We start from the raw sequence: 12654 nt of genomic DNA, 5'->3' as shown, positions 1-12654 counted from the left end.
ATAGACGACCCTTTTAAAAAAAAAAAACCGTTATCTTTACATATAATAGACGACCCTTTTAAAAAAAAAAACCGTCATCTTTACTTCATGATAGACGACCCATTTTTATAAAAACATCATCTTTACATATAATAGACGACTTATCCTACTCACTTGGGTTTTCTTGCTTAAAAATAAAAATGTTGCTTCCATCCTTCCTGAATTTTGTACTATGGTGTTTATTCAGTTTCAGGCTCGGGTCAAAGTATTCTAGGCTGATTAACAGGGGTGAATATGTGAGTGTGGTTAGTATTCTAGACTGAATTTTGAATATGTGATCAAAGTATTCTAGACTGATTAATGCCTTGTTGGAAGGTTGATATACGTGGCACACACAAGACCAGATATTGCATATGTTGTGAGTTTGATTAATCAGTTTATGCATTCACCCAATGTTTCTCATAGGAATGCAGTTGATCGGATCTTAAGATACTTAAAGTCAGCTCCTAGGAAAGGAGTAATGTTCTTAAAAAATGGAGATCTTGAAGTTGTTGGATACACAGATGTTGATTGGGCTAGTTTATTACAGATAAACGCTCTACTTCAGGTTACTTTACATTCGTGGGAGGTAACCTAGTCACTTGGCGGAGTAAAAAGCAAAATGTGGTTTCTCGGTCTATTGCAGAAGCAGAGTATTGAGGAATGGCTCACGGAGTTTGTGAATTATTGTGGATCAGAAGACTCTTGACAGAATTGGGCTTTAAGCCAGAAAAGCCAATGAGTTGCATTGTGACAATAAGTCAGCTATCGATATTGCCCATAATCCAGTTCAACATGATCAAACCAAACATGTTGAGGTAGATATATATTTTTTCAAAGAAAAAATTGAGAAAAAGATCATCCGCCTACCATTCGTAAAATCAGAATATCATCAATTAGCAAATATCTTAACAAAAACTGTTTGTGGCAGAGTATTTCATGACTCACTTACTAAGTTGGGCATTGGTGACATATATGCACCAACTTGAGGAGAAGTGTTGATGTGAGTCTTTTAATTAATCAAGGAGATTTATTTCCTTGATTAATTAAGGGATTTACTTTCCTATTCTATATAGTTGACAAATCATTGTATAATTAGGAGATACTATCCTAATTGATTACTGTATCTATTTCCTTGTAAAGCACTTATGTAAACTCCTATATATCTCCTTATGGAGAAGAATAAAACTCAACCAAAGTATTCAAACCATATTCATATTTTAGCAGTGCAAACCTCCAAAAGGTTGGCTTTCATCATTTTGCTCCCAGCATTCTTCTTTCATTTCTTTGCATGTTCTTTCTCCTTTTGGTTGCTGCCCATTCCTCTTTCTTTTCTTTATCTTTCTCTGCTCATCACGTGTTGGCATATTTTCATTTTGAATTCCATCTCTTGTGTCAGCCAACATCAATCTTTATATACTTCTTCATATTCTTTTTCATTTTCTGCTGCACACATGGTGGGCTGCTGTCCAAAGTTGCTGCCTTCAATATTTCCAACTCATATTTGCATAGAAAATTCCACCTTTTCTCCTCTATTACAGTTGGTTTTAATACATTAAGAGGATTTCTCTCAACTTTAAAAATCTGAAAACCAAACTTTATAATGTAAAATAATGTTACCGAGAGGTGTGGTAACAAGTAGAAAAAGAGGTGGCACACAAATGATGCTACAAAAGGATTAAAGCTCCCAGTGTAAGCTATATATATATATATATATATATATATATATATAGAGAGAGAGAGAGAGAGAGAGAGAGAGAGAGAGCAAAAGGCCCAAGAAGGCAAAGATGACTCCAAGTAATTTTGCCTAAAACAAAATTATGCCTATCCGTCGATTCCATGCAGAAAACGGGCTTGACAAAAACTAGATTATCTCTTTCCCACTAAAGTCATGTGGAGCCTTGAAATTTCCAACTAATATTAATATTCTGTGCCTGTCGATCTACTGCACATGTGCCACAGTTAAGCTGTCATTAGCAAAGTCCTTCGCAAAGCACCATATAAAAAATGGCGGTGTTATCAGCTTTAAAGCATGTATCTCTTGGGGCGTCCATAGCTTCTAAGATTTTACATTTATTACTATCTTCCTTAGTTTCCATTTCCACGTTCACTTGTTGTAGTCGTGTATTTGTGTTGTAAGTTGTGATCACAAGAAAGAGGTCCTAATTTTCTTATATTCTTTTCTCCTAAGGAAAAGAACACCGTGTTCCTATTAAAGACCAAAGAAAAAAAGAGCATTAGAAAAAGAAAAGATGACGGAGAAGGTGACTGTGAGGATAAGGGAATCAACGATGGTGAGGCCTGCCGAGGAGTCGACGCCTCGGGGCTCACTGTGGCTCTCCAACTCGGACCTAGCATTCACACCCTTTCACACGTCCTCTGTTTAATTTTATAGACCAAGCGGTGAGCTCAACTTCTTTGATCAGAGTGCGCTCAAGCAAGCGCTCAGCAAGGTCCTCGTGCCGTCGATTCAAGCTAAATGACCAGAATCAGAATGGCCGTGGGGAGATTGATTGCAATGCGGAGGGAGTGCTTTTTGTTGTGGCAGAGAGCAACTCTGTCGTTGATGATTTTGGCGATTTTGTGCCCACTTCCGATTTCCTTAAGCTCATCCCCGCCGTGGATTACTTGGTTGGAATATCCTCATATCCCCTTTGTTAAGAACTAGAAATTCGAAAGCTAAAGAGTGCAAAAGTCTGAGAGAATGTTCACTTTCATTGACTCCAAAGATTGGCATAAATAGCCATACAAGAAACAAGTAATCAGGAAAATAAGCAACAAAATATCCCACGTCTAACAACCCTAGACTATTGGGATTCTCCTAAAGATTAGGTCAAACACTAACCATGTTTCCTGACAAATAGGGATTATTAGCAGAAGCAAATTAACTAAATAAATCAAATAACAATAATGGATAAATATCCAACATTCCCTCCCTTAAAATGAATGCTATTCAAGCAATCAGTTTACAGTAGAACCTGACCAAACTCCTAGTAGACCACGCAGCTTCTCAAATGCTTCTAGCTTCAGAGGCTTGGTCAATATGTCTGCAATCTGATCTTGACTTTGACAATGAACTAGATCAACAACACCTGCCTTTGTAAGATCACGAAGAAAATGAAACCTGACATCAATGTGCTTGCTTCTTCCATGCAGCACTGGATTCTTGGAAAGTTTGATAGTTGAACTGTTATCACAGTAGATCAGTGTAGGCTTTTTCTGAATGCAATGTAATTCCTCAAGTATTCTTCTTAACCATACAGCCTGACAAGCACAAGAAGCAGCTGCTATGAACTCAGCTTCGGCTGTAGACAAAGTGACGACTTGCTGCTTCTTTGAAGACCATGAAACAGCCCCTGAACTTAACATGAACACATGACCGGATGTGCTCTTTCTATCTTCCAAATCCCCAGCATAATCACTGTCACTAAATCCACTTACTCATTGCTTTTTCCCTTCTTATAAAACAGCCCATAATCCACAGTACCTTTCAAATAGCGGAGCACTCTTTTTGCAGCCAGATAATGAAGTTCAGTTGGTTTCTCCATAAACCTGCTAAGGAGACTAACAACATACATTATGTCTGGTCGAGTGGCTGTCAAATACATTAGACTTCCAATGATTTGCTTGTAATACGTGCTATGAAAGCTCTCTCCTTCAGCATCTCTTGTAATCTTAAAGCCTGGTACAATTGGATTTTGGACTGGATTACAATTTGACATTCGAAATCTTTCCAGAACCTCTTGAGCATATTTCCTCTGGCTAATAAAGATTCCACAAGATGATTGCACTACCTCAATACCAAGAAAGTAACGCATCTTTCCCAAATCATTCATATCAAATTCACTCATCATAGATGATTTAAATTCGACAAACATGGCTTCATCATTTCCAGTGAATAACAAATCATCTACATACAGACATACAATCAAAAATGTACCTCCTTCTCCAGATTTGACGAACAAAGTATGCTCATGAGGACACTTTTGGAATCCTGCCTTAGAGAAGTAAGCATCTATACGACTGTACCAAGCTCGGGGTGCTTGTTTCAGTCTGTATAATGCTTTTTTCAGTCCGAACACCTTCTTCTCATTCCCCTTTTGCACATAACCTAGAGGCTGGTCAATGAAAACTTTCTCATTTAACTCACCATGCAAGAAGGCTGATTTCACGTCAAGTTGATAAACTGGCCAAGAGTTCTGTGCTGCCAATGATACCACCAAACGAATGGTGTCAAGTCTTGCAACCGGTGCAAAGACTTTAGCATAATCAACTCCATATTCTTGCTTGTATCCCTTTGCCACCAGTCTCGCTTTGTATTTGTCAACCTCTCCTTTCTCGTTGAGCTTTGTTTTGAAAATCCATTTAACCCCAATGGTTTTTTCTTCTGCTGGAAGATCACTCAATTCCCATGTATCATTTTTCTCGATTGCCTCTATTTCTGCATCCATAGCTTTCCTCCACTTTATATTATTAACAGCATCCTCAAAGAGCACTGGATCACTGTCTGCGAACAAAGCATGATGAGAAACATTATCATCATCCAATAATTCATCTCCGCTTACATAGTCTATCATCCAAACAGGCCTTTTTCTGATCCGTTGAGTATCTGAGTTTGAAGGTTGACCTTCAGAAGGTTCGTTTGCTGAAACATTTGACATCATATCTCTGGAAGTTTGTGCTTCATGTTCTGTTATGTTTTCACTTGCTGGAACATTTGGCAAGATATCTTCTAGAATTTGTGCATCAATCCTTCTTTCATCATTGATATCTAAATCAAATGGAATTGATTCAGATACATTGTGTTGCTCCAATTCCAACTACTGCCTTCATCAAACACAAGATCACGGCTGATAATGATCTTCTGAGTGACTGGATTGTACAGCCTATATGCTTTTGATACTTCACTAACACCAAGTAGGACACATTTCACACTTTTGTCATCAAGTTTGCCTCTTTTATGATCCGGTACATGTGCATAGGCTAGACATCCAAATATTCTGAAGTGATCAACAGCTGGTTTGCGTCCGGTCCATGCTTCTTCAGGTGTCATGTTTTTAACTACAAGTGTGGGGCTTCTATTCAAAATATGAACACTCCAGTTGACAGCTTCTAGCCAGAACTTCTTTGGGATGTCTTTCTTTGTCAACATGCTTTGTACCATATTCATAATAGTACGATTTCTCCTCTCTGCCACCCCGTTTTGCTGTGGTGAATAGGCTGCTGTTAGCTGTCTACGAATTCCATTCATTTCACATAAGTTAGTAAATTCATGTGATGTGAATTCACCTGCCACGATCAAGTACGAATAATCTTTATGCAATTTCCAGTTTCTTTTTCAACATGTGCACGAAATCTTTTAAATGCAACAATATCCTCATATTTTTCCCCAAAAAAATAAATCCATGTCTTACGACTAAAGTCATCACTAAATGTAATGAAGTACCTTTTGTTGCTGTTTGACGTTGGGTTAATTGGTCCACATATATCTGAATGAACCAATTGCAGTACTTCTATAGCTCTCCATGTACTCTTTTTTGGAAATGAGTCACGATGCTGCTTTCCAATAATGCAATCCTCGCATACCTTTGAAGGATCTGAATTTGAGGCAGTCCGCTTACCATCTTCTTTTGCTCCAAGTTCTTCAATCCATTAAAGTTTAGGTGCCCATAACGATAGTGCCACAACCATGTTGCGTCTTGTGTGGTTGAAGTGAAGCAGGTTTGATCATCATGTGGAATCTGTGAGTATAGAGGGAACATCCAATTTGTTGTCATTTGGGCTTGTGCAAAAAGCCCCTTCTCCGGATGATGAATTTGACAGTTTTCCTTCTGAATAAGGATTGCGAAACCCTTTTCTTGTAGCTGACCAAGACTAATCAGATTACTCTTTAGTTCTGGGACATAAAATACGCCAGTGATTGTTTGCATGCTACCATTCAACCGAATTTTAATATTCCCTTTATCCATAACACATATGCTAGAATTATTTCCAAGCTTCACATTTTCTCTAAAATTTTCATCTAGATCAGAGAACAAGAGTTTATTACCACACATATGATTACTGCAACCGGAGTCTAAATACCAAGTATCACATGATGGGTTCTTCTTTTTGTCGATGTAAGCCATCAAGAGAATTTCTTCTTCGGTCTTAGCAAGATTCACCTTAGTTTCCTTCTCTTTGTTAGGGCATTCATATTGATAGTGCCCAAACTTGTGACAGTGAAAGCATTCCACACTTGCCTTGTCAAATTGTGCTCCTTGATTGTAGGAAAGCTGGTGTCCTCTGCTCCTTCATGAGTGGTGATCTTCAAGGCTTGCTCCTCCACAACATGACTAGTCCTCCTTTGCTCATGAACCAACAATGAACTTTGTAACACATCAATCAAAAGGCTGTCAATGGAACACACCACATAGTCAAATTTGCATGTCATTGAGCGAAGAATTTTCTCAATGACTGCAACATCTTCCATTTTTTCGCCATGAATACGCATCTTATTCGCGATCACCAATGTCCCTGCAAAGTAATCATTAACTGACTCTTCTTCCTTCATGTGGAGAATCTCAAACTCTTTACGAAGAGCTTGAAGTTGGGCACGTTTTACTTGTGCTGTACGTTGATACTTCGTCTTCATGGAATCCGAGATATCCTTAGCAGTATCCTTCCTGAGGATCGTTTCCAGGATGGCACAATCTATTGCTTGAAATAGGTAGTTCTTTGTCTTCAAATCCTTCAATCTTTGCTCCTCCAATGTCTTTCTCTGCGTCTCTGTCAAGATAGCCCCACTAGCGGGCTCTTCGATGCCGGTTTCAACCAGAGTCCAATACTCCTTGGATCTCAAGAAATTTTCCATTAGCATACTCCAATGATCATAGTGACCGTCAAAGCGTGGAATCACAGGTTGCACAAAATTGTTTTCAGGTGCCATTGAGTCTTGCTGCTGCAAGATGAAAGCTGTTGCTTTTTCAAACTAGGCCCCAGTGGGGGCTCTGATACCAATTGTTAAGAACTAGAAATTCAAAAGCTAAAGAGTGCAAAAGTCTGAGAGAATGTTCACTTTTCATTGACTCCAAAGACTGGCATAAATAGCCACACAAGAAACAAGTAATCAGAAAAATAAGCAACAAAATATCCCACGTCTAACAACCCTAGACTATTGGGATTCTCCTAAAGATTTGGTCAAACAACTAACCATGTTTCCTGACAAATAGGGATTATTAGCAGAAGCAAATTAACTAAATAAATCAAATAACAATAATGGATAATATCCAACACCCTTTTGGTGTTACAGGTATTTAATAATTATCATCCAAGGTCTTTTATATTTTGTATAGAGATTTTCTATTTAAACCCCGTACTTCTCTTTGTTCACCCCAATACTTAAATCATTAAGCTGTAAGTTTTATTATTGTGTAAAAAGACAAAAAGGGTCATCCAACTTAATACTTAACCCTAGTACATCTATACACACACCCCACACACCCCACCACTCTTATATTAAGTTTTAGAAAATACAAACTCCTCTACATCGTATTGCCAGATTACTGTTCTCCCTGAGATCAACACGATTTCCTCCTTCCACATGGGCAGCTCCTCTACCTCCCAACTTCATACTTGTTGCCACCACTCGATACCACATTTTTTAATTGTCCAAAACTACTGATACAGTGCCTGATATGAGGTCTATATCATACAAAGAGTCCATGGAACAGAAGTTTGCTGTCCACCTAACAAACGAAAGGAAGTCCATTCTGATTGCATACCATGCACATTCTGATCAACAAAAATGTATATACAAATAGGATATAAAGTAGGGAAGTTGGCATAGTTTTGCTAACACGTAGCAGCTATCCCACAGCCAAAAAGCGTTCTCTTGAAACCCAATTAATAAGTACAAACTTACCTTTCTTCTGAAATTGCATTATGTGAGTGATGAAGGATCTCTTTATTATTGTGTATTGGGTTAATACACATTCTTGAAGGCATTACAAAAGTTCTCATGCGCAGAACGTAATTCCTCCCTCTAACGGTAATTTGTGGGGTTTAAATAGAAATTTTTTTTATTTCTTATTTTTTCAGTTTGGGGTGTATTTAAGGGTAGTTTGGGAAGATAGTGAAGTTTTCTTAGAAATTGTGAAAATTTAAATTAAAAGTTGGAGTGAACTTAGAACATGGGGTGAACTAAGAGAAGTGTGGGGTTTAAATAGAAAATCTCTTTTGTATATTGCCTCATTTTGATCTAGTTTTGGAACTGAAATTGGGGACTCTCGATCATGCCCAGAGCTTAGAAACTATATATTTATATATGGTTGTGTGTTTTAATTTCTACATATATGCAAACGCAGGTTACGTACTTCAAATGTGGTGGAGTGTCACTTGCTGTTGGAGTGGACCACCGCATTGCAGATGGAGCATCTAGTCTACACTTTGTAAATACATGGTCTGATATCGCTCGTGATGATCTCTCAAATATTAAACCACCCTTCATGAACAGAATGTTACTTCGTGCTCGAGATCCACCTCTGCCAGCATTTCCTCACGTTGAATATCAACCTTTTCCACAAATGAAATTAGCTTTTGATCATCTGAAAAGCACAAGTAATACTACTGCATCAATTTTTCGATTTACGCGGGAGCAGCTTAACATCTTGAAAGCCAACTCTGCGGAAGATGACGGCAGGAATATTAATACAATCAAGTATAGCACATTTGAGGTGTTGGCAGGGCATATTTGGAGACGTGCTTGCAAGGCACGTAAACTGCCAGATGATCAAAACACCGAAGTACTGATTCCCATTGATGGACGGTCCAGATTGCAACCCCCATTCCCACCCGGTTTCTTTGGCAATGCCATCTTTAGAGCCACGCATATTGCCGCAGCAGGGGATCTCCAGTCCAAACCAACATGGTATGCTGCAAGCTGTGTTCATAATGCTTTAGTCCAGATTGATGATGATTATCTCAGATCAGCCGTTGACTATCTTGAGCTTCATCGTCCTTGTGTTTCCCCACTTGTTATGGGGGCCCTGTCGATCAGGTGCCCGAATCTTCGGATAAACAGTTGGGCAAGGCTGCCGATTCACGACGCTGATTTTGGTTGGGGTCGACCCATTTTCATGGGGCCTGTTACACTATTTGACGGGATGGCTTTGTTGTTACCAAGCGCAACTAATGATGGGAGTTTATCACTGATGACTTCTCTGCATTCTGAACACATGAAATCATTTTCCAAGTTGTATGACATATGAGGAAATGTCACGGTTGAAGAAATTTGGTGCTGTCTGGTTTGAATTACTGTCTGGTTCGTGCACGTTGCTTGATTGAGTATTGATGAAACTTTTTTTTTTTCGAAAGTATGGTGGACTTCTTGTCCACAATGCTGGGTGTGTTATATTGATTCTTAATAGGGGATTCTCTTTCTCATGAAATAAAAAGAATATTGGAACCAAAAGAGTAGGAGTCATAAAGAGATTATCAAAATAATTAGAAATCTGAACGCCCTTCAAAGGTTACAAAAGTCTTATTTCTAGGCCTATAGATACATCCGTTAATGATTGTACTTGCAGAATATGCATTCCTAATGTAAAAATCGCTAGTAATGATTGTATGTTCAAAATGCAAATTTAAACCAAGCAATGAATGTACACTACGAATAGACACTGTACAATCAAGTATGTTGTATCATTCATAATGCACTATTACCTCTATGAATTTTGGCGTCTTTATATTAGAAACAATGAACTTTGGATCGTATGTTGTCGGACCTCTTTACTTTAGGGCCTCCTTGGGCGTGGATAAAGGTCCTCTGGGCTTTATTTTTGGTCTTACTAGTTATTTGCTTTTTTTTGGAAGACCTTACTTAAATTTGGTGTTAACAGAAGCCCCCTAAGTCCAAAATTTGGTGTCAACAGAAGTCCTCTATGTCTAAAATTTGGTGTCAACCGAAGCCTCCTAAGTCTTAACTTCGGTGTCAATAGAAGCCCCCTAAGTCCTAAATTTAGTGTCAACCACACCACTCTTTTCGATCCAATATGAAGTACCCATTTGACAATGCTTATTTGGGGTGATAAGTGATTTTTAAAAAATTTGGGAAGCCCAATCCATTTGGTAACCTACGAGAAAATTATTTATTATTAAAAATTGCAGTGGGAGAAAGCAATAAAGGAAAGCTGCTAATGGGCTGCTTTTAATTTCTGATTATACAGTAATTAGATTTGAGGAGGAGCTAGGTTTAATGAAAGTTCAAAAATTATGAAAATACCCGAATATGATTTTAGGTTCTCCTCTTCAAGCTTTCTCCTTCCCACGCCACATAGCACTCTTCTCCTTCTCTTCCATTTTTCCTCCATTTTTTTTTCTTGTTGGATCAATTGAAGTGGCTGTACTCGCAACTATTATGCCAGAGAAGCCTAAGATTATTGTGAATTTGTTTGGGGGTGGTCAAAATTCACCCAATTTGCCAAAGAGAATTCCTAGCGGGCAAGAATTCTTAGCGGGTGAGAATTCCTAGTGGGCGAAGAATTCCTAACGGGCTAGGATTCTTAGTGGGCGAAGAATTCCTAGTGGGCGGAGAATTCCTAGTGGCCAAAGTGCTTTCTCAAAGAGGTGGCCGAGGTCCTTTTTTTAAAGGCCATGGTGCCTTCTCAAAAATGCGGTCGAGGTGTTTTCTTCAAAGGCCGTGGTGCCTTCTCAAAACTATGGTCAGGCACTTCCCTTTGCAAAAAGTAGCCTGACATATCCTTACAAAAGTGGCCGAATGCTTCCTTCTCAAAAAGTTGGGCTGAGGCGAATTTTCTCCTTGCTCACCTTGACGCCCTTCTCTCAACACTTGGGCAAGCAAAGTTGGGCCAAGGGAGTTGAAGTTATGCGGGAGGTATGTCCTTCGAGTTCCCAATATTCGAGTATTTGAAAACTCAAATATAGTCCAATGTAGGGCCAAGCCCAACATCCAAATATTTGGAGTTCCCATACCACCCATCATGGGGATGGTCGACGGATGGTAAGCCAACTCTAAAATTCTAAAAACTCAAGGGGCACAAGGTTCCACCAGATGTCAAGATGAAATTTCGGAGGTCAAGGCCCAAGCCATGGATTCACGCCCAAGATTTCAGGAAGGTCAGTGTGCATGTGATGGAGGCCTCACAAGGAAACAAATCAAGGAGATTGATGATAATTCAACATATTCCAAAACATGAGAGAATCAAGCAATTAGAATATTCCACTAATGTGATCCCATGAATTCAAGGGGCTTCAAAAGGAAAGAGTTTTAAAAAGAATTGACACTTGGTCATTCAATGGCCAGCCCATGGGCCAACGGACACCCTATATAAACTTTGTCAAACGAAGACAGAAGACACACAACATCAGACATACAAACCTATTTTTCGTCTCGCATTTTTCTTTTCCTAGACTTAGGATTTTACTTTTCATGCACTTAGTGTAGCGAGTTCTTCCTTTTCTTAGTATAAGTTTAAATTCTCGTTCAATTTATATTTTCTTGTAATTTAAATTCAAGTTTATTTCAATTGCTTTACTTTTCATTGTTATCGCACTTCAATTAAGTTTAATTTCAAGTTCATTTTACTTTATTGTTCTTATTGCTTTCATTTCGTTCTTGCTTTATTTATCGCTTTGATTCATTTTATCGCACTTTAATTCTCATCTTTACGTTATTTATCTTTTGCACTTTACTTTACGCATTTGTCTTTAAATTATATTTAAGTTTAAGCACCTTTACTTTACGCAGTTATTCTTCGTTTCATTACGTTTCACCTTCAATCTTCATCTCCACCCACTCCACATCATTTGGTCGCTCACATAAAGCCTTGACCCGAGGTAGTGAAAGAACCTAGGCCGTGAGGAGGTTCCTTGCTGGCTGAATAATCATTTGATTAAAGTCAGATCTCGGACGCAACACATCCATCTACTCATATTCCATTCAAGCCCAAATGCAGGGCTTGGTGGTGACACACCCTGCACTCAAAAAAGGAGAAAGACCAAAAGTTCCTTACATCAACCACCCTGGCGAAAAGAGGAAAACATAATTTGGCACACCTGGTACTCAAAAAAGAAGAAGGACCAAAAGTTCCTTCCGTTGGCCACCCCGGTCGAAAAGAGGGAAACATAATTTGGCACGCTCGGTGGGACATACTCTACGAGCGACCGAAAGGAATGGCAACAATGGCTATGATTCTTATGGCTCGAATAGCCAATCTGTCGGCCAACACTATGGCCAATATAATTTTACCCATCAAGATGAGCCTAACAACCAATATGGCTCAAGTAGTCAATTTGGTGGCCAATATGGCGGGCACAACCATGTTGGCGGATATGATCCTATGAACCAAAATGGTTCGAATGATCAAAATAGCTTTGGTGGCCAAACCAATTAAGGTGGCTATAGTGGCTAGTATGATTCTACATATCAATATGGTTCTAGTAGCCAGTTCAATGGCCAGCATGAAGGAAACAACAATTATGGCCAAAATAATATGATATATCAAAATTATGTGAATGGCCAACATGGCTATAATGGCCAGTACAATCCAGTGGTCGGAGGACAATACACTTACCCAGATGCCCAAAATAATTCGGCTAATATCTATGATCAGCTTAGTTATGGCTCCCACCAAATGA

General features: G+C 38.9%; 2 pseudogenes; one reads left to right on the top strand and one right to left on the bottom strand.

The window, feature by feature from the left end:
- Positions 1–2270: 2270 nt before the first annotated feature.
- On the top strand, positions 2271–9520 carry LOC103328264 (shikimate O-hydroxycinnamoyltransferase-like; annotated as a pseudogene).
- Positions 2759–3740, bottom strand: LOC148917843 (secreted RxLR effector protein 161 pseudogene; annotated as a pseudogene).
- Positions 9521–12654: the final 3134 nt, after the last annotated feature.

The sequence above is a fragment of the Prunus mume genome, linkage group LG4 (genome assembly GCF_029339155.1).
Source record: "Prunus mume cultivar Tortuosa linkage group LG4, ASM2933915v1, whole genome shotgun sequence".
Taxonomy (NCBI): domain Eukaryota; kingdom Viridiplantae; phylum Streptophyta; class Magnoliopsida; order Rosales; family Rosaceae; genus Prunus; species Prunus mume.
This window is presented reverse-complemented; position numbering and strand designations above follow the sequence as displayed.